This window comes from Ranitomeya variabilis, chromosome 2, assembly GCF_051348905.1.
Source record: "Ranitomeya variabilis isolate aRanVar5 chromosome 2, aRanVar5.hap1, whole genome shotgun sequence".
NCBI classification, from domain to species: domain Eukaryota; kingdom Metazoa; phylum Chordata; class Amphibia; order Anura; family Dendrobatidae; genus Ranitomeya; species Ranitomeya variabilis.
The window spans coordinates 891349123-891372717 of NC_135233.1; the positions used below are offsets into that span (position 1 = coordinate 891349123).

The 23595-nt window shown below is 41.1% G+C and overlaps 1 protein-coding gene across 4 annotated transcripts in view; it reads right to left on the minus strand.

Moving 5' to 3' along the window:
• LOC143808128 (uncharacterized) overlaps positions 1-23595 on the minus strand; it is a 1431070-nt gene that overhangs the window by 1249308 nt on the left and 158167 nt on the right. For all 4 annotated transcript variants that reach the window (XR_013221890.1, XR_013221891.1, XR_013221884.1 and 1 more), the window contains exon 3: positions 8756-8877. The gene's annotated coding sequence lies outside the window, so the exon portion shown is untranslated. The remainder of the gene's footprint in view (positions 1-8755; positions 8878-23595) is intronic.

Genomic DNA, 23595 nt, shown 5'->3' on the forward strand with positions numbered 1-23595 from the left:
GAGTCTTCTTTTAGAAGAAGCATGTGTGTCCATGTGAAACTGTTAGGACTCTAGATGCTGTCCTACACTTCCTCTCCCTTTCTGCTGTTATTTCTCACATGAAAGTGTAATAAGGCATGGAAACCAATTCCTGTGTGTGGGACTGTCCTTCTATTGTTTGAAGTATGTATATAACTTCAGCCAAGCTCCCATGCAAAAGGGTTCTTGGAATAGCACTTTTTCACTCCATACTTCTTGCCTGAGTACCAGTAGCAAACCTGCTGTTTTATCTCTTTCAATCTGTCCTTCAGCAAGTCCTTATGCCTAAACATGCATGTATACACTCATATACACTTACGTGCACCTTGTCTACACAGTCCACTCACAGAATGGTCATTTCTGGGTTCAGTTTCTTCTTGCCCTCTGTCACGGCACATAGACACAATGGAAGTCATCCACTCTTGTCTCATTTTGGTGAAAACTATCTATTACTATCTATTCTCCTCTCATTACAGGTGGGCATGGCTTCCATATAGGTGAATGTTAGAGAAGACAGTGCAGCTGTAAGAGTATATTTACACTGCATATTGCAAACACTTAATGCATCCATAGAGTCACATTCACTTGACAGCTGGCAAAAAAGAGTGTCTTTTTGACCTCTATCACTTTCTTTTTATTTTGCTGTACAGAATAAATTAGCAAACTAATCCATTGTATGCAGAGTCATCCACAGAAAAATATAAATCTCATGAATATTTTTAAAATATAGGAGCCTGTTTCATTATGTTAAATTATCTATTTATTGATGTATACCTCTAATTTTTCACTGAAAATGGATAATGATGAATAGACCTCAAAAGGTACAGCTGCACAGGTCTCTCTGTGACATGGCAAAACAATTCTGAACAATTATTAAAGACTATTCTAGAAATGTTCAAAATAACAGACTTATCCTGAGCAGGGATGGCTTAAGAGATGTGCAACGAAGGAACATAGACAGAACACTTAATATAGACGTATCCTGAGCAGATAGATCTTATGATGGGGAACCAAGCAACATAGATAGATCATTGATTGCAGACTTATCCTGAGCAGGGACAGTTTATGAGACGTGCAACCAAAGAACATGGATAAACGGTTGAATACAGACTTATGGAGCTCCAGGCCATACTGTACATCCATTTGCCTCCAATTTCACATGGCAGTATACAGAGTTTGCTCTGTTCGATTCCATATACAGGTACGTCTCACAAAATTAGACTATCATCAGAAAGTTAATTTATTTTGATTCTTCAAAACAAAAAGGGAAACTTATACATCATATAGAGTCATTACAAACAGAGTGATCTATTTCAAGTGTTTATTTCTGTTAATGTTGATGATTATGGCTTACAACTAGTGTTGAGCGATACCATCCGATACTTATCGTATCGGTATCGGAAAGTATCGGCCGATACCGGCAAAGTATCGGATCTAATCCGATACCGATACCCGATACCAATACAAGTCAATGGGACTCAAGTATCGGACGGTATCCCTGATGGTTCCCAGGGTCTGAAGGAGAGGAAACTCTCCTTCAGGCCCTGGGATCCATATTAATGTGTAAAATAAAGAATTAAAATAAAAAATATTGCTATACTCACCTCTCCGACGCAGCCTGGACCTTACCGAGGGAACCGGCAGCGTTCTTTGCTTAAAATGCGCGCGTTTACTGCCTTCTGTGACGTCACGGCTTGTGATTGGTCGCGTGCCGCCCATGTGGCCGCGACGCGACCAATCACAGCAAGCCGTGATGTAATTTTCAGGTCCTGAATGCCTAATTCTAGGCATTCAGGATTTTAAAATTATGTTACGGCTTGTGATTGGTCGCGTCGCGGTCACATGGGCGGCACGCAACCAATCACAAGCCGTGACGTAATTTTAAAATGCGCACGTTTCCTGCCTCCCGTGACGTCACGGCTGCCGAGGGAACCGGCAGCGTTCTTTGCTTAAAATGCGCGCGTTTACTGCCTTCCGTGATGTCACAGCTTGTGATTGGTCGCGTGCCGCCCATGTGACCGCGACGCGACCAATCACAAGCCGTAACGTAATTTTAAAATCCTGAATGCCTAGAATTAGGCATTCAGGACCTGAAAATTACGTCACGGCTTGCTGTGATTGGTCGCGTCGCGGCCACATGGGCGGCACGCGACCAATCACAAGCTGTGACATCACGGAAGGCAGTAAACTCGCGCATTTTAAGCAAAGAATGCTGCCGGTTCCCTCGGTTAGGTCCAGGCTGCGTCGGAGAGGTGAGTATAGCAATATTTTTTATTTTAATTCTTTATTTTACACATTAATGTTGTTTCGATACCGATACCCGATACCACAAAAGTATCAGATCTCGGTATCGGAATTCCGATACCCGCAAGTATCGGCCGATACCCGATACTTGCGGTATCAGAATGCTCAACACTACTTACAGCCAATAAAAACCCAGAAGTCATTATCTCAGTAAATTAGAATACTTTATAACACCAGCTTGAAAAATCATTTTAAAATCCGAAATGTTGGCCTACTGAAATGTATGTTCAGTAAATGCACTCAATACTTGGTCAGGGCTCTTTTTGCATCAATTACTGCATCAATGAGGCGTGGCATGGGAGGCGATCAGCCTGTGGCACTGCTGAGGTGTTATGGAAGCCGAGGTTGCTTTTATAGCAGCCTTCAACTCATCTGCATTCTTGGGTCTGGTGTCTCTCATCTTCCTCTTGACATTACCCCATAGAATTTCTATGGAGTTAAGGTCAGGCAGGTTTGCTGGCCAATCAAGCACAGTGATACTGTTGTTTTTAAACCAGGTATTGGTACTTTTGGCAGTGTGGACAGGTGCCAAGTCCTGCTGGAGAATGAAATTTCCATCTCCAAAAAGCTTGTCGGCAGAGGGAAGCATGAAGGGCTCTAAAATTTCCTGGTAGACGGCTGCGCTGACTTTGGTCTTGATAAAACCCAGTGGACCTACACCAGCAGATGACATGGCTCCCAAAACCTTCACTGATTGTGGAAACTTCACAATAGACTTCAAGCAGCTTGGATTGTGGCCTCTCCCTTTTTCCTCCAGACTCTGGACCTTGATTTCCAAATGAAATGCAAAATTTACTTTCATCTGAAAACAATACCTTGGAGCACTGAGCAACAGTCAATTTCCTTTTCTTCTTGACCCTGGTAGGATGCTTCTGGTATTGTCTATTGGTCATGAGTGACTTGACACAAGAAATGTGACACTTATAGCCCATGTCCTGGATACGTGTGTGTGTGGTGGCTCCAGAAGCAATGACTCTGCAGCAGTCCACCCCTTGTGAATCTCCCCAAAAAATGTTAAATGGCCCTTTCTTAACAATCCTTTCAAGGCTGCGGTTATCCCGGTTGCTTGGGCACCTTTTCCTACCACACTTTTTCCTTCCACTCAATTTTCCATTAATATGCGTGGATAGAGCACTCTGTGAACAGCCAGCTTCTTTAGCAATGACCTTTTGTGGCTTACCCTCCTAGTGGAGTATGTCAATAACTGCCTTCTGGACATCTGTTAAGTCAGCAGTCTTCCCTATGATAGTGGAGCCTACTGAAACAGACTAAGGGACCTTTTTAAATGCTCAGGAAGCCTTTGAAGGTGTGTTTTCTTAATTATTCTAATTTACTGAGATAACGATTTTTGGGTTTTCATTGGCTGTCGGCCATAATCATGAATATTAGCAAAAATAAACACGTGAAATAGATCACTCTGTTTGTAATGACTCTATATAATATAGGAGTTTCACTTTTTCATATTGAAGAATTGAAATAAATTAACTTTTCGATGATATTCTAATTTTGTGAGAAGCACCTGTAAACGTGAGAGAAAATATTCAGGGTTTGTTTTCTTCCAACGTGGAAGCATAGTAAAATCTCTTTAAAGGTAATCTGTCACCAAGGGCTTTTGCTACCCCATTTGAGAGCAGCATGATATAGGAGGAGAGATCTTATTTCTATTGATGTGTCACTTTACTGGGTGCAGCAGTTTTAATTAAAAGCTGTTTTATCTGCTATAGATCTATCAATTCTCTGAATGCTGAGCTCTCTATAACCCCGCCCACACTGTTAATTGGCTGCTTACTGTGTACATTGTGCATACACAGGAAGCCAACAATCAGGGGTAGGGGGGAGTTGGACTATCTCTCAGCAGGCCAAGTAGTCCTCTAGTGATAATCTCTTCCTAATAAAGCAGTGATTTGTTGTTTTTTTTTTGAAGACAAAGCAGTGATTTTATAAAAACTGCATTAGTCAGACTAATAAGTGACACATTGCTGGATTCAGGATCTTTGTCTCTGATTATGTTTCTCTCTGATTATGTAGGAAAAACCTGCTGATTGATTTCCTTTAAAACGACACACAAATTTGCAATAAAAGTTGTTTTATATGGAGAATGTCTGCCTTTCCACTGAGCGTCCATCGCACTACTCATAACAAGCCGTGATCAATAAAAGTGAGGACCGAAATGTTGGCCATCTTGTATAATGTGGTACCCTTGAACATGACATGCTGCTATATCTTTACAATTTTCTTTACTAAGGAATGCTGTGATGTTCTGTACATTACTGTCTGGATATCCATCCTAACGCTGAGGATGACCATCCACCCGAAGTATGCAGTATATGATGGAATTTAACATTTGTCATAGGAATTGTGCTCTACTAAAAAATGTGGTCTTGGTAAGTGGTGGTCTTTTGGACAGATTTCATTATACTCTCAAGTAATTATAGTGGAGAATATATTTGCAATGCAGGAATATAATCATGAGAACCATAACGTAGTTTATGAAATGTCTATGGCCTTATAGTACAGGCTACCTTCATGGATTTAACAGATTATTCTTAAAAAAATGGGGGTAACCTCCTAATCGTTCCAAACAATTTTAATGATATCAATCTGCTACCTCAAAAGATAACTCAAAAATCAAATGATCACCACGAAATAAAACATTGAGTTATGAAGCGTATGCTTTCTATGCATGTTGTCGGATCTTTTCAATAATTAGCTAAAAATTACATTACAATTATCCAGAGAAAATTGCGCCTTCTTGTAGTCTTTATCCAAAATAATTTCTGCTTTTATAAATACAGTATCTAAATAATAATTGTATATTAAATACAAAATGGTGTGTAAACCCCTGTGGAGACATCTAAGTTTAATTCCCTTAGGGATTGTGTCTTCAGTGTCCAGGCAAAAACTGTCATCTTTCCAAAGGATGCTCGCAAGCCCTCAGCAGCACATTTACACAAATGTGTAAATGATGCCGCAAATGAAATTAATAACAATTACCTACAAAATGGATAAGCTGGCATTGAACGCACAGTACAGGGCAATCAGTGTTAGATGCCTACAGTTATTATAGGGTTTGCCAATGCCACAAGGGAAAAGAAAAAGAAAAACACTTGGCTGAGAAGACCATGTAATAATAATATGTTTCCTCTTGCCTATGGTGACATCTGCTGGAAAAAAATATGTATTTCCTTCGTTCTTTTGTTTTATTTTTTTTGCTCTAGTAATCTAAATCCATACAAAAAAATGCTTTCTAACACAATATCATTTTGTCTACTATATAAAAAATGAATTTTCCATCTAAAAGTAATGCAAGCTGAATATCCGCTATATCCAGAAGCATGCAGATGGACAATGAACGCAGCTTACATCATTGGTGACTACTACTAAGAAGTCCAGGTAGTACTCCGAAAAACTGCTACACATGATATGTTATTAATTATTATGCTACGTTATTCTGTACATGGACGTCAACTAGAACATTTATTACTCCAGTGGTTGAATCTCTGTAGTACCTGAAACCTTCCTTGTCTCTTCAGTCAGTTTTCTGCACACCTAACATGACCTAGAACATAGTATATAAAACACACACTACAGAAGAATATAGGAGTCAGTAACTAATGGAAAATTATTATTCTCCACTTTAGAAGAAAAATATTTAGTAAAACATATATACTGTATGCAATACCAACTACGTAAAAAAACGCCAATTAAACTGAGTCTATAAATGGCGGAGTATGACCTTGAAATTATTACTTGCTGCAATTTTTAGGTATTGCCCCAAGTAAGGCCACACCTCATCCAGCTAGTATGTTCAGCAGGACTGTTTGAAAAAGACCTGTTGTTATTTAACGGTTTGTCTACACAGGCCCACGTGACTGTGATTTTACATCACTTGTTTTATTACAGTTGTGTGGAAAATCATCATGTCTACTACACTTTGAGACCAGGTCTAGATGTGGACTAGTCAAATGCTTTTTGGAAGAACACGCTTTTCACATATGTCTATCTGGACAAGTCCATATGTGCTTCTGAGGATTTAAAACGCAACACAGACAAAAATATAATTACAAAAGGATGTTTTTACATTGAAGATCTTTTTCCCTGGTGTCACAGTGGAAAATATCATCTCAAAAGCTCCAATAAAATGGCATACCTCTAGTAAATGCAATTTAGAAATACTTAAAAGCTGTGTCAGATGACAAAAAAAGTCTCAAAACACATCATGCATGCGGGATTTCATCATTCTACATTCACTAACTTATAACATGTGACCACTTTAGTTTGAGATATCTAAAATAAAATTAAAAAATCTCAAAAATGTAAAAGGTGTCAAAATGACCAATATGAACCCAGTGTTAAGGGCTTATAATAGGTTGGATTCACCTGGCTGCTCGGAGGCTTCTTCTTCGTGCCCATTTAAATAGATCAAACACACCTCCAGTGACACTGGAATAAGATAGCAAATTGTGAACTGGGGAGATTGTAATACAGATATTCCATTGTCCTTATCACCTGAGGTCCAAGAATCCTCATTTAAAAATACAAGCAAGAGACTTTCTAGCAATTTTCTATCAGGATTCATAGAAAATAAAATATATCAATCATATAATATCTCATTGTACTATTACTTCTCATAGAAATTACTAATTGGGCATATTGGGTAATTAATGAATGGGCAATACATGACCCTGGTTGGTAATAAACCAACGTTAGGACAACTGATTTTAACACTATTTCCATTATTTTGGTAATTGATCTTGTGATTTGACACCTTGTTGATGTATGCACGTTACACATGGCATGATCTAATTTTATTACATACACTACTGTAAAACTGTGAGCGATCCGTGCAGATATTTGTCCGATCATGTTGTTTCTGATTCTGATATCCTCTTTTCTGTCTCTAATTAATAAGACATACAACATCACCCTGTTAATTAAAAAATATATAAAGCAGGGACAGATTTTTCCTATCCTATCGTGTGGATTAGAAAAATATTCTACTTTGAAAAATAATAAAATACCAATAAAAATATAAAAAGATTGATTTTATTTAAATCAGTGAGTTAGTTGTATTTTTAATTTATATTCTTATTGTATTTTCTTAGTTGCTATGTTTCTGAATATTTGGATTAGTTACATCTAATGTATAGAGCTGACGTGGCTATATATTAGCTTCTATAGACTTGTATATAGACTTGTATATCATAATGTATAAAAACTGTGAAATAACCAAGCAATGAGTAATAAGCACTTATATATTCAATGATAATTGGAAAATTAATGTAGCAATTATTATATTGGATTAAGCAGAATATCTTGTTTATTAACAGTATCAAGGGGTTGGAAAATCATATATGTCATCTACTTTAGATTTAAAAAATATACAAAATATCTAAAAAATGCTACAGTGCCAGATAAATAATGCAAATAATTGAACTGTTTAGAATGTAATTTGCGCTGTTTCCAGCTTGGCAACTAAATCACCCATGAAAAAATCAAGGCTAAAAATGCACGCAGTACCTGGTGTGACCAAAGCCCTCAGAATTAAATGATCAACACTAGGATTAATCTGTTAAATAAAGCAGATGTGTCTGGCACCCTGCCACAAGTGTTGTTTGAGACTGCTGTCATTAGGAGGCAGCAAATGGCTCTCAAATGAAAATAAATCCTATTTAGCAGTATCTACCCGATCTCCGTATTTTCTGCTCGATTTCTGTATGGCTTTTATTTCCTGACATATTACCCCTCAACAAGAACAAATATATATTTTGTATACAGTTTACACTTCATTTTATTTTTCTTTTGTGTTTTAATAATATTGTAGAGAAATTAAAAAAAAAAAAAAAAAAAACTGGCCAAAATTGAAAAAAACAGGACATAAAAACAAACCGTGAATGGTATAATTGAACAATATATCAGCTAAATATATATTTTCTAGAAATGTGAAATAGGATATAATGATTAGCATAATTTACGCTTCCAGAAATATAGTTCATAATAACACGGTTTTCTATTTTTTTAAATCATAGTATAAAGCAAAATAAAAAGAAAAGTTGAGATTTACATGAGTAGTTGTTCTTTATCACGAGATATTGAGATTATTTGTGACTAATTCCATGAATTACAGATTTTATTCTGACGAAGGCTTAGCTCACAGTTATCATTTTAATTCTGCAAAGACGTCTTTCTGGCAATTGTGCTGCAGGATACCCGCAGTGTTCCCCATAAACACATCCCAGTGTATCTACAGGCCCCGGATGACAAATCATTAACCCCTTCTGCCTCCATAATCTGCCTTCACATCTTTCTTATGTACTTTACTGTGCGTTCTGTAACCGCGCAGGTTAAATGCTGATTTGCAGCAGAACGCATACGGTTAGCTAAATGAATCACAACTCTTTACTAGAAGGAATCAAGCATGCTGAAAACTTACAGAGAGGGGGGGTACCAAAAGGTGTCCACAGTAATCCATCTTCCAATCATGGCAATCGATTGGTGGAAATGGCGCAGGCGGAAAATTTGTGTCACCGTGTTTTCGTCCCTTGTTATTGGAGGCTAAAAAATGAATAAAAATGGCTATGAGAATATAAAAACTGTGAATGATGGCAAGCTACAATAAACGTTTGACAGCGTAGGTATAAAATCCAAGTGAGACAGGAAAAAGTTCAGGATGTCGGTATGATATGTGAATTGTAGCATAGCCATAGATTTTGCCAACTCTCTATATTCCATCATTCATGTTACGAGCACATGAGGTAGTTCATCCCGAACACCCTGAGCAAGGCCTGGCTTTCAAATGTGTTTCTGTCTCTACACACAAGCTGCTTTCATCGCGTGTAAGAGTCCCACCAAGGCCCAGCTTTAAAAGCTACCAATTCTTTTATCTTTAGCCCGGCTCACAAAAGAAGGGTATTTTGTAAATTACCAGCTCGTTCAGATCAACAAAAGGTACTTTCATAGAAAGCCCCATTTGATTTTTCTCAAATTTGATTACAAGGATGGAAAAAAAAGGAGAGGAAGTCAAAAAGAAAAACCCCAGATGGCTTTTTCATTCATCACACTGAATGAGCTTTATCTGTGCCTTTTCAAACTGGAGCTGTGGAGAAGCATTTCTGTTGGCTTATAAAACTTGACAAAAATTATTGGTTTGCCATCTCTCATGTAACTGCCATTGGGAACTGGATGAAAAGACTTGGGATCGCCTGCTTGGATCAAAATAATAGAGATTAGGTATTTCATTATAAATTACAGTGGGATATAGAGGAGGCTGTCATATTAATAGCAACCTGCATGGCTGTCAATAGAAGCTATTCTGCTAGCGAGAGGACCCGGAGGGAATGACTGTTGAACTGATACATTGGGCCTCATCGATTTTCTATCACCTACAGTAGGCAAAAGAAAAGGTGACATTATGAAGTGGGGATTTCATACGGGAATGACCAAGGACTTGTCTTTCTTGGCACCTGACATGCTGCACAAACAATATTGGAAAAATAAAATATAAGTTAAGCTTATTGACTCATGAGAGTTATTGCTTTAACATACAATTTAATCGCCAATAACTTACACATGGATGACAAAGAGTTTATGATGTGGTCTTCAGGTCAAAATCAAACAGAACTGCAACTCAGAAATTAAGTATATTGCTATATATATATATATATATATATATATATATATATATATATTTATATATAAAACAACTCTTAATCTGCTTTTATATGCATTTAATACATCTTCACTAGTGTTGAGCATTCCGATACCGCAAGTATCGGGTATCGGCCGATACTTGCGGGTATCGGAATTCCGATACCGAGATCCGATACTTTTGTGGTATCGGGAATCGGTATCGGGATTAATATCAATGTGTAAAATAAAGAATTAAAATAAAAGATAGGGATATACTCACCTCTCCGGCGGCTCCTGGACTTTACCGCCGTAACCGGGAGCCGTTGTACCTAAGAATGTGCGCTTGAAGGGCCTTAGATGAGGTCACTGCGCTCTGATTGGTCCGTAGCGGTCGCGTGACCGCTACGCGACCAATCACAAAGCAGTGACGTCACCTAAGGTCTTTCAAGCGCTTGAAATACCTTAGGTGACGTCACGGCTTTGTGATTGGTCGCGCAGCGGTCACGCGACCGCTACGTGACCAATCAGAAGCTGCGGACGTCTTCTAAGGTATTTCAAGCGCTTGAAAGACCTTAGGTGACGTCACTGCTTTGTGATTGGTCGCGTAGCGGTCACGCGACCGCTACGGACCAATCAGAGCGCAGTGACCTCATCTAAGGCCCTTCAAGCGCGCATTCTTAGGTACAACGGCTCCCGGTTACGGCGGTAAAGTCCAGGCTGCGTCGGAGGGTGAGTATATCCCTATTTTTTATTTTAATTCTTTCTTTTACACATTGATATGGATCCCAGGGCCTGAAGGAGAGTTTCCTCTCCTTCAGACCCTGGGAACCATACAGGATACCATCCGATACTTGGTGTCCCATTGACTTGTATTGGTATCGGGTATCGGTATCGGATTAGATCCGATACTTTGCCGGTATCGGCCGATACTTTCCGATACCGATACTTTCAAGTTTTGGACGGTATCGCTCAACACTAATCTTCACTAATAAATGATACATTTTATACATTTTGTATAAGCAAATTGTCTCTTCAGAGAGGAAGAGGACTAGAACTGTAGTGCCACCTATTGGAAGTAGCAATCCTAACAGTCAATGTCGACCCTTTAACGAGCCTTGTCACATGACTTAGGATTACAGCCAAACCAGAATCTCAATTTGCAGACACTGTGTTTCGGGGTACTGCCCCTCGTCAGTGCAAAGTGGAGATCTGGTTTGGCTGATTGAGAGGAGTCTGACCGGGATCCAAGAAGTATCGTTTCTCCTTGGGGAGAGTGACATGTCAACGTGAGGAGACTTAAAGCCGATTTTCTTTCTGCTAAAAGAGGCAATCTGAACAAACATCTGAAGCGCGTTAACTTTACATATAACTAATATAAAAACAATTCATGAACTTTGACAAGTAAAAATCAAGTCTACTGGCGCATGCCTCTTAATAAAGTTGTTGATGCCTTTTAAAGCACTCCTTCAGTGTTTTTATTTTATTTTACTCCTGGAGTGGTGCTACTAATCTAAGTTCCCTGCACATAGTATCATATCCCTTGGATAAATATCAGACATGTTATCAAGTGAGTGGCCCCATAGACTATCACAGGTATGAGCACTCAAACACAAAAATAAAATTTCTGAATGAGCCCCAAGTCTATGAGAGCCAGAACGAGGCTTTTATAAAATTTGAAAGCTTTTGACCATTAACTTTGACTTCCAGTCAGTCAGAACTGGACTGGCTTTGGGAAGAGCTGAAGACAGTGGCTGGAATGTATAATAATTGGGTCAAGGAACTTACATTCGTGGAAACCTCCATTAATAAGATTTAAAAAACAAACAAACACTGGATTGGTGCATTAATTAAGCTATTGGTGCATGCAACTTTATAACTTTGGGGTTTCCATGAGTCAGAAAATTAGCCTGTTTCTGCCATCGGACAGAATAGTACGTCTGATGGTAGAACCCCCGCTTTGATGCGGGCTCCTGCAGTGAGTCCGCATCAAAGCCGGGACATGTCAGCTGTTTTGAACAGCTGACATGTGCCCGCAATAGGCATGGACAGAATTGCGATCCGACTGCGCCTATTAACTAGTTAAATGCCGCTGTCAAACTCTGATTAAGATGCAATCACGGGAGATCAAAACGTATCTGCACTGAAATGGTATCATTAAAATCGTCAGCTCGCCACTCAAAAAATGAGGCCTCACTCAACTCAAGATCATGAAAATTGGAGACTAGTGATGGGTGAGCACTAAAATGCTCGGGTGCTCGTTGCTCGGGTCGAGCAAATTGGAATACTCGGGTACTCGGCCAGAACAACGAGCCCAATGTAAGTCTATGGGAGACCCGAGTATTTTTACCGTGATCCCCCCGGGGGTCCTTTTAAGGTCTAAAAACATCTGAAAATGATGGAAGCACTGCTGAAATGACACAGGATCGCCCCTGGAAGCATTCCTGACTCCTAGTTCACAGCTTTAATCATTTTCTTCCGAGATTCATGCCATTTTTCCCGGTGCCAGAAAAGACACATCAAAACGAAATCAAAACGGGTTTTGCTTGGAAATATAATTTTTTGCAGGTTAATGACTTGCCTTTAAGGCCAAATATTTAACCCCAGCCCAAAAATTTCCTCCCCCACTTATGCTTAGTTCAAACTCAGCGTTTTTGAAGCGTTTTTCAACTTTAACATTGCTTTCAACCACTACAAATGCATTCACTGAGAAATGTCATTGTAACATTTAACAACCCCTAGCTGGCCATGTGGTGTGTGACACATAAGCAGACCCATCTTGTTTCATTAACGAAGGAGGGACTCTTAAAGTCACAGAGCCTATTTTTACTGGTGCATCAGGTGGTATTAATCTTCTTAAAGGGCCATTATGAAACAGTGGGTCTCCTAAGCTGTTGTAGCCTATGCTGTGAGTGGATGGGATGTCAAGAATTACGACACACCACAATATCCCTGTCATAAGATGTCCAGGGGGGACTCCTGAAAAAGTGTTGCATTGAATTCAAGGCCTGCCCTGCTACCAATTCATATACACGCCAATAAGCCTTTGAACCCACATACTGGATGGGCCCATGCAAACCCACTTCACAATATGCATTTTGTACTCCGTACTCCTTTGTTTTACACATTGGCAGGAAGGCGAGCTCTGCTGCATAGTCAGTCATATGCACCCCATTAGGCCTTGGAACCCAAATAGTGGATGGTCCCATGAAAATCCACTTCACAATATGCATTATGCATTCCCATACTCCTTGATTTTACACATTGCCAGCAAGCCCAGCCCTGCTGCATAGTCACATGCACCCTATTAGGCCTTGGAACCCACATACTGGATGTGCCCATGAAAATCCACTTCACAATAAGCATTTTGTACTCCCGTACTCCTTTGTTTTAGACATTGGCAGGAAGGCGAGACCTGCTGCATAGTCGGTCATATGCACCACATTAGGCCTTGGAACCCACGTTGTGGATGGGCCCATGAAAATCCACTTCACAATATGCATTTTGTACTGCTATACTCCTTGGTTTTCCACATTGGCAGCAAGGCCAGCCCTGCTGCATAGTCATATGCACCCCATTAGGCCTTGGAACCCACATACTGGATGTGTCCATGAAAATCCACTTCACAATATGCATTTTGTACTCCCGTACTCCTTGGTTTTACACATTGCCAGCAAGGACAGCCCTGCTGCATAGTCAGTCATATGCACAACATTAGGCATTGGAAACCACATACTGGATGGGCCCATGAAAATCCACTTCACAATATGCATTTTGTGCTCCATACTCCTTTGTTTTATACATTGGAATGAAGGCGAGCCCTGCTGCATAGTCATGTGCGCCCTATTAGGCCTTGGAACCCACATACTGGATGGGCCCAGGAAAATTGACTCGTATATGGTATGATGGTTCCCTCTTTGCACAATTATTTACAGGAGATTTTGGCAATTTTATTTGACATGTTTTTAACACTAAGGTTCAGATACGACATTAAAAAAGGCTAATACTTGCAATACAAGGCAATTTTATTGCAAAGTACAAAATTCAAGGAATAGTATGATTGAATAGTGTGAGTGCGTACACTTTTATATGTGTTAACATACACAAGTTAATAAGTACATATAAGGATTAAATAAATATAGTGATTATGTATATATGAAGATTAACTACATACAGTATACTTAGATCATGACCAAGAGGCTTTTAAACATCATCCATCTGGAATATCAGAGAAGCAAGACCAAGACAGAGAACCCCTGGGAGATTACCTACACTGCATGGGCATCCCCAATTATGCAGGTATCAGCACACTTTACATGTACAGGTACCCCAGTTTTGGCATCTGTCTTAGTCATGTTTCTCTGGTCTTATATAGTGAATAACACTGTAGTAACTCTAGTTTCACCCACACCTTCAAGTGGTCACTTTTCAAAGTCGGATGAAACTGAGATATCATGGAGTCATCAGACAAGGGGCCATAAACCCCTAGAAAATAAAGCCACAAGGATTTAGATAAAACCACCACTGGCATAGTTTCAGTAAACCTTAATGTTTTACAATGACAATGTAATAATTATAGGGGATAACTCAGGAGACTCTTTGCGTGGAACAAGACAACTACAGGACACAGTTTTATAAGTGGTAAAGTCTATATTATCACACGGTGATTCAAACAGGTGCAGAGAGAAACTCAAGTCCACAAAACTTGGTGCAAATATCAAATGCAGCTCAGCAGTCTATAGGAAACTTCAGAGGAAAATGCAATCACGCAGAAAGTCTATGAAGCACAATATTCTTGAGGATACTTGACATGAATAAGTCCTTGCTTAGTCCAAAACACAGATAGATATGCTTATAAGGCAGTTCAAATAATATCTTAGCTCAACCAGGTAGGTCTAGGTAACAGTCTCAGGTTCTTGTAAAGCAGCAACAGCTTACATGTCCAGCAAATGCAGATGGAAGTAAACACGAGCAGCAGATGAAGGAGGATTACTGGAACTGGTGTATGCAGCAGGAACTCAGAGCAGAGTAGCAGGATAACCCCACAGGTTCACAGGAGCAGGTATATAGCCAGGAAGTCACCAGAGGTCAGGAGCTGGATGCAAGGCAGAATACTCTAGCACAGACTGAAGGCTGGGGTGGAGTTTTATAGCAGGAAGACACAGTGCACATGAGACAAAAGACGCCATCTTGGGAAAGGGCAGTAATGCACAAAAAGGTAATAAAAAATGTTCAGAGTCCTGACATTACTCCCTTCTTAGAAGCGGCCTCAGGACGATCCTGGACCTGCTTTCTCAGGGAATCTCTGATGAAAACGAGAAATCTTCTGTTGGGCATTGATGTTTTCCACAGGTTCCCAAGAGTCTTCCTCAGGGGGATATCCCTGCCATCTTATCAGATATTGGAGCGGATTCCTGCGAATCCTGGAATCAACAATTTCCTCCACCACAAATTGTTCTTGCCCATCAATCACCACAGGCTGTGGAGGTGGCACAACACGTCCCTGGAAGGTATTAGGAGATACAGGCTTTAGTAAAGATACATTAAAAACTGGGTGTACCTTCATAGTCCTAGGCAGCTTCAGACGGCAGGCCACAGAGCTCACAATACCGTTGATCTTGAAAGGGCCAATGAATTTCTGTCCAAGTTTTTGTGAAGGAACGTTTAACTTCAGATTCTTAGTTGCTAACCACACGGAATCTCCTACCTTGAACATGGGTGCAGGTTTACGGAATCTAACAGCCGATCTCTTATAACTAGTGTTGAGCGATACCTTCCGATATTTGAAAGTATCGGTATCAGATTGAATCGGCCGATATCCAAAAGATATCTGATATCGCCGATACCCGATACCAATACAAGTCAATGGGACACAAATATCGGAAGTGATCCTGGATGGTTCCCAGGGTCTGAAGGAGAGGAAACTCTCCTTCAGGCCCTGGGATCCATATTCATGTAAAAAATAAAGAATAAAAATAAAAAATATGGATATACTCACCCTCGGACGGCCCCTGGACCTCACCGCTGCAAGGGTCTGCCTCCGTTCCTAAGAATGCAGAGTGAAGGACCTTCGATGACGTCGTGGCTTGTGATTGGTCCCATGACCGCTCATGTGATCGCTCACGCGACCAATCACAAGCCGCGACGTCATCGCAGGTCCTACACTCACTGCATTCTTAGGAACGGAGGCTGCCGGTTGCACCGCTGAGGTCCAGGGTCTGTCGGAGGGGTGAGTATATCCATATTTTTTATTTTTATTTTTTATTTTTTACATGAATATGGATCCCAGGGCCTGAAGGAGAGTCTCCTCTCCTCCAGACCCTGGGAACCATATGCACCGCACACGCCTGGGAACTTATAGAAACTTCTAATTCCGATTTCCGATATCACAAAAATATCGGAACTCGGTATCGGAATTCCGATACAGCGAATATCGGGTGATACCCGATATTTGCAGTATCCGAATGCTCAACACTACTTATAACGTTCTTGAGCTGTGGTCAGGGATTCCTTCAGAACCTCCAGATTTTGCCTCATCACAGTCAGCCTTTCCTCCACTGCCAGTACCGGAGAATTAATTGGAGACCTAGGTAAGATACACGGATGATAACCCAGATTGGCAAAGAAAGGTGTAAATTTAGTGGAGGCGCTCTGAGAATTGTTATCTGAAAATTCGGGCTAATGGTAGCAACTCCAACCAATCATCCTGGAGATGGCTGACATAGCATCTTAGATATTGTTCCAGCGTCTGGTTGGTACGCTCAGTCTGACCATTTGTCTAGGGATGATAAGCGGAAGAGAGACAGACATTAATATTGAGTGCAGAGCAAAACCCCTTCCAGAATCTTGAAGTGAACTGCACTCCACGGTCAGAGATGATCTCATCCGGAACCCCATGCAACTGAAAGACATTCTGTATAACCAAATTCACTGTATCTTTAGCTGAGGGGAGGCCGGTGCACGGAACAAAATGAGCAGCTTTAGTCAGGCGATCAACTACCACCATGCTTGTATTCATGCCCCCTGATGTAGGCAGCTCCACAATAAAGTCCATTGATATAGACCCCCAAGGGAGGGACAGAACAGGTAATGGTTGTAGAAGACCCGTAAGTGCCACATGAGGAGTCTTGTAACGAGCACATACCTCGCAAAAGAGAACGTAGTCCTTGGTATCCTTCAGGCAAGTTGGCCACCAGAAGAATCGGCTCAGGAACTCTTGTGTCTTCTGTATCCCCCTGTGACCAGCCAACTTGGAGTCATGTACCATCTTGAGGATCTGCAGACGGACGACCTCAGGGACGTAGATACGTTAATCTCTTAACCACATGCCACCCTTAAAGACAAGATTAATATCCACAGGTGGGTTGGCCAGAAATACATCACTGTCATAGGCCTCCCTGCACTCCTTCCACAAGTCCTGATCGTGGATAACTCTGATGAAATTGGCATCAGATAGAATGGTCTTGCACGGGGCTCCAGGTACGGAATCCACAGCATGGATTCGGGATAAAGCATCAGCCTTCTCATTACGAGAACCTGGACGGTACGAGATAACAAAGTTAAATTGATTTAAAAATAAGTTCCAACGAGCCTGACGAGGAGAAAGACATTTAGCGGATCTAAGGAACTCTAAATTGCGATGGTCAGTTAGCACTATGATCTGTTGTGCAGCTCCTTGCAGATGATGCCTCCATTCTTTGAAAGCCGCAATAATAGCCAGCAATTCCTTGTCTCCCACGTCGTAATTCTTCTCTGCTGAGATTACTCTACGGGAAAAGAAAGCACAAGGATGTAGCAGACCCTTCTCTCCAGTTCTTTGGGAGACAATAGCCCCCAAAGCATTATCAGAAGCGTCCACCTCCACAATGAATGAAAGTGTTGGATCTGGGTGTATCAACAGCGGTGCTGATGTGAAACAGATCTTAAGTAGTGTTGAGCATTCCGATACTGCAAATATCGGGTATCGGCCGATATTCGCTGTATCGGAATTCCGATACCGAGTTCCGATATTTTTGTGATATCGGAAATCGGAATCAGAAGTTCCTATAAGTTCCCAGGCATGTGCGGTGCGTATGGTTCCCAGGGTCTGGAGGAGAGGAGACTCTCCTTCAGGCCTTGGGATCCATATTCATGTAAAAAATAAAGTAAAATATGGATATACTCACCCCTCCGACGGACCCTGGACCTCAGCGGTGCAACCGGCAGCCTCCGTTCCTAAGAATGCAGTGAGTGTAGGACCTGCGATGACATCGTGGTCTTGTGATTGGTGACATGTGACTGCGACGTCATCGAAGGTCCTTCACTCACTGCATTCTTAGGAACAGAGGCAGACACTTGCACCGGTGAGAGCCAGGGTCCGTCGGAGGGGTGAGTATATCCATATTTTTTATTTTTATTCTTTATTTTTTACATGATGTTGCAGGGAAAGGTAAGTATTTCAACGTTGCAAGTGCTGTGATCTTGAGCAAGCAGGGGGGGCCCACTCGTTCGCATTGGCACTGGCACAGGGCCCCTCAAAGTACGGCGGTGTGTTTGCATGGCGGGGGCGCCTCCCACCAGCAGCGACACTTTTGCATACTCTGAGGGGCCCTGTGCCAGTGACGTCGCCAACGAGTATGCCCCCCCACCTGATGAAGGAACCTGCACTTTCATCTGCACCTTCCTCTCTGTCCCTGTGTAAGGTGGTATAACATGCGGGAAGGGGAACCTTACTTTCAGCAGGGTCAGATTCTGGCTGTGTAGAGTATAAGGGGAATGTAGTTGTCTTGGTCAATGTACCAGCAGACTCATCTAGCAGTGGCTGGGCAATGGGCAGGATGAGGAGGAAACAGATATAGGGCCAAAGAATAAAGTAGGCTAAATGCAGTTCAAAATTGTTAACAGGACTAAACAGGCGGCATTGCTTTGTTCAGTGGAGTAGCAAACCCAAGAGCAGCAGACACTGTTTCAAGGGCCTAACCACACTAGTAGGCCAAATGCAGTTTAATATCTGATAGTATAGGGCGAAAGCCAGAATGTGGAAGCTCAGCTTTGTTCAGTTGAGGACAACACCAGGCAGGGGCAGACAGACACCTTTAGTAGGCCGGAACAGCCAATTTTTTTAAAAAACAGCAGTTAATAAGAGGCAGAAGGTAGAAGCTCAGCTTTATTCAGTTGAGGACAACACCAGGCAGGGGCAGACAGACACCTTTAGTAGGCCGGAACAGCCAATTGCATTTTTAAAAATGGTAATTTGGAACAGAAGGTTGAAGCACAGCTTTATTCAGTTGCAGCTTCTTGGCAATAATATAAAGAAGACGAGACAGGACAACACTCGTTGGATGCCATATCTGTGTTTTCACTGGAAAAAAAACTGTCAGTTAACTACTTGTAGGAGAAAGTTTTTGTAGCTGGAGGCCACTTTTTGTATTGTACCAGTTTTTTGTTGTATGTTTGGAACTGAAGGTTGAAGCTCAGCTTTATTCAGTTGAGGACAACACCAGGCAGGGGCAGACCCCTTTAGTAGGCCGGAACAGCCAATTGCATTTTTAAAAATGGTAATTTGGAACTGAAGGTTGAAGCTCAGCTTTATTCAGTTGAGGACAACGCCAGGCAGGGGCAGACAGACACCTTTAGTAGGCCGGAACAGCCAATTGCATTTTTAAAAATGGTAATTTGGAACTGAAGGTTGAAGCTCAGCTTTATTCAGTTGAGGACAACACCAGGCAGGGGCAGACAGACACCTTTAGTAGGCCGGAACAGCCAATTGCATTTTTAAAAATGGTAATTTGGAACTGAAGGTTGAAGCTCAGCTTTATTCAGTTGAGGACAACACCAGGCAGGGGCAGACAGACACCTTTAGTAGGCCGGAACAGCCAATTGCATTTTTAAAAATGGTAATTTGGAACACAAGGTTGAAGCACAGCTTTATTCAGTTGCAGCTTCTTGGCAATAATATAAAGAAGACGAGACAGGACAACACTCGTTGGATGCCATATCTGTGTTTTCACTGGAAAAAAAACTGTCAGTTAACTACTTGTAGGAGAAAGTTTTTGTAGCTGGAGGCCACTTTTTGTATTGTACCAGTTTTTTGTTGTATGTTTGGAACTGAAGGTTGAAGCACAGCTTTATTCAGTTGAGGACAACACCAGGCAGGGGCAGACAGACATCTTTAGTAGGCTGGAACAGCCAATTGCATTTTTAAAAATGGTAATTTGGAACTGAAGGTTGAAGCTCAGCTTTATTCAGTTGAGGACAACACCAGGCAGGGGCAGACAGACACCTTTAGTAGGCCGGAACAGCCAATTGCATTTTTAAAAATGGTAATTTGGAACAGAAGGTTGAAGCACAGCTTTATTCAGTTGCAGCTTCTTGGCAATAATATAAAGAAGACGAGACAGGACAACACTCGTTGGATGCCATATCTGTGTTTTCACTGGAAAAAAAACTGTCAGTTAACTACTTGTAGGAGAAAGTTTTTGTAGCTGGAGGCCACTTTTTGTATTGTACCAGTTTTTTGTTGTATGTTTGGAACTGAAGGTTGAAGCACAGCTCTATTCAGTTGAGGACAACACCAGGCAGGGGCAGACAGACACCTTTAGTAGGCCGGAACAGCCAATTGCATTTTTAAAAATGGTAATTTGGAACTGAAGGTTGAAGCTCAGCTTTATTCAGTTGAGGACAACACCAGGCAGGGGCAGACAGACACCTTTAGTAGGCCGGAACAGCCAATTGCATTTTTAAAAATGGTAATTTGGAACAGAAGGTTGAAGCACAGCTTTATTCAGTTGCAGCTTCTTGGCAATAATATAAAGAAGACGAGACAGGACAACACTCGTTGGATGCCATATCTGTGTTTTCACTGGAAAAAAAACTGTCAGTTAACTACTTGTAGGAGAAAGTTTTTGTAGCTGGAGGCCACTTTTTGTATTGTACCAGTTTTTTGTTGTATGTTTGGAACTGAAGGTTGAAGCACAGCTTTATTCAGTTGAGGACAACACCAGGCAGGGGCAGACAGACACCTTTAGTAGGCCGGAACAGCCAATTGCATTTTTAAAAATGGTAATTTGGAACTGAAGGTTGAAGCTCAGCTTTATTCAGTTGAGGACAACACCAGGCAGGGGCAGACAGACACCTTTAGTAGGCCGGAACAGCCAATTGCATTTTTAAAAATGGTAATTTGGAACTGAAGGTTGAAGCTCAGCTTTATTCAGTTGAGGACAACACCAGGCAGGGGCAGACAGACACCTTTAGTAGGCCGAAACAGCCAATTGCATTTTTAAAAATGGTAATTTGGAACTGAAGGTTGAAGCTCAGCTTTATTCAGTTGAGGACAACACCAGGCAGGGGCAGACAGACACCTTTAGTAGGCCGGAACAGCCAATTGCATTTTTAAAAATGGTAATTTGGAACTGAAGGTTGAAGCTCAGCTTTATTCAGTTGAGGACAACACCAGGCAGGGGCAGACAGACACCTTTAGTAGGCCGGAACAGCCAATTGCATTTTTAAAAATGGTAATTTGGAACAGAAGGTTGATGCACAGCTTTATTCAGTTGCAGCTTCTTGGCAATAATATAAAGAAGACGAGACAGGACAACACTCGTTGGATGCCATATCTGTGTTTTCACTGGAAAAAAAACTGTCAGTTAACTACTTGTAGGAGAAAGTTTTTGTAGCTGGAGGCCACTTTTTGTATTGTACCAGTTTTTTGTTGTATGTTTGGAACTGAAGGTTGAAGCACAGCTTTATTCAGTTGAGGACAACACCAGGCAGGGGCAGACAGACACCTTTAGTAGGCCGGAACAGCCAATTGCATTTTTAAAAATGGTAATTTGGAACTGAAGGTTGAAGCTCAGCTTTATTCAGTTGAGGACAACACCAGGCAGGGGCAGACAGACACCTTTTAGTAGGCCGGAACAGCCAATTGCATTTTTAAAAATGGTAATTTGGAACTGAAGGTTGAAGCACAGTTTTATTCAGTTGAGGACAACACCAGGCAGGGGCAGACAGACACCTTTAGTAGGCCGGAACAGCCAATTGCATTTTTAAAAATGGTAATTTGGAACAGAAGGTTGAAGCACAGCTTTATTCAGTTGCAGCTTCTTGGCAATAATATAAAGAAGACGAGACAGGACAACACTCGTTGGATGCCATATCTGTGTTTTCACTGGAAAAAAAACTGTCAGTTAACTACTTGTAGGAGAAAGTTTTTGTAACTGGAGGCCACTTTTTGTATTGTACCAGTTTTTTGTTGTATGTTTGGAACTGAAGGTTGAAGCACAGCTTTATTCAGTTGAGGACAACACCAGGCAGGGGCAGACAGACACCTTTAGTAGGCCGGAACAGCCAATTGCATTTTTAAAAATGGTAATTTGGAACAGAAGGTTGAAGCACAGCTTTATTCAGTTGCAGCTTCTTGGCAATAATATAAAGAAGACGAGACAGGACAACACTCGTTGGATGCCATATCTGTGTTTTCACTGGAAAAAAAACTGTCAGTTAACTACTTGTAGGAGAAAGTTTTTGTAGCTGGAGGCCACTTTTTGTATTGTACCAGTTTTTTGTTGTATGTTTGGAACTGAAGGTTGAAGCACAGCTTTATTCAGTTGAGGACAACACCAGGCAGGGGCAGACAGACACCTTTAGTAGGCCGGAACAGCCAATTGCATTTTTAAAAATGGTAATTTGGAACTGAAGGTTGAAGCTCAGCTTTATTCAGTTGAGGACAACACCAGGCAGGGGCAGACAGACACCTTTAGTAGGCCGGAACAGCCAATTGCATTTTTAAAAATGGTAATTTGGAACAGAAGGTTGAAGCACAGCTTTATTCAGTTGCAGCTTCTTGGCAATAATATAAAGAAGACGAGACAGGACAACACTCGTTGGATGCCATATCTGTGTTTTCACTGGAAAAAAAACTGTCAGTTAACTACTTGTAGGAGAAAGTTTTTGTAGCTGGAGGCCACTTTTTGTATTGTACCAGTTTTTTGTTGTATGTTTGGAACTGAAGGTTGAAGCTCAGCTTTATTCAGTTGAGGACAACACCAGGCAGGGGCAGACAGACATCTTTAGTAGGCCGGAACAGCCAATTGCATTTTTAAAAATGGTAATTTGGAACAGAAGGTTGAAGCACAGCTTTATTCAGTTGCAGCTTCTTGGCAATAATATAAAGAAGACGAGACAGGACAACACTCGTTGGATGCCATATCTGTGTTTTCACTGGAAAAAAAACTGTCAGTTAACTACTTGTAGGAGAAAGTTTTTGTAGCTGGAGGCCACTTTTTGTATTGTACCAGTTTTTTGTTGTATGTTTGGAACTGAAGGTTGAAGCTCAGCTTTATTCAGTTGAGGACAACACCAGGCAGGGGCAGACAGACATCTTTAGTAGGCCGGAACAGCCAATTGCATTTTTAAAAATGGTAATTTGGAACTGAAGGTTGAAGCACAGCTTTATTCAGTTGCAGCTTCTTGGCAATAATATAAAGAAGACGAGACAGGACAACACTCGTTGGATGCCATATCTGTGTTTTCACTGGAAAAAAAACTGTCAGTTAACTACTTGTAGGAGAAAGTTTTTGTAGCTGGAGGCCACTTTTTGTATTGTACCAGTTTTTTGTTGTATGTTTGGAACTGAAGGTAGAAGCTCAGCTTTATTCAGTTGAGGACAAC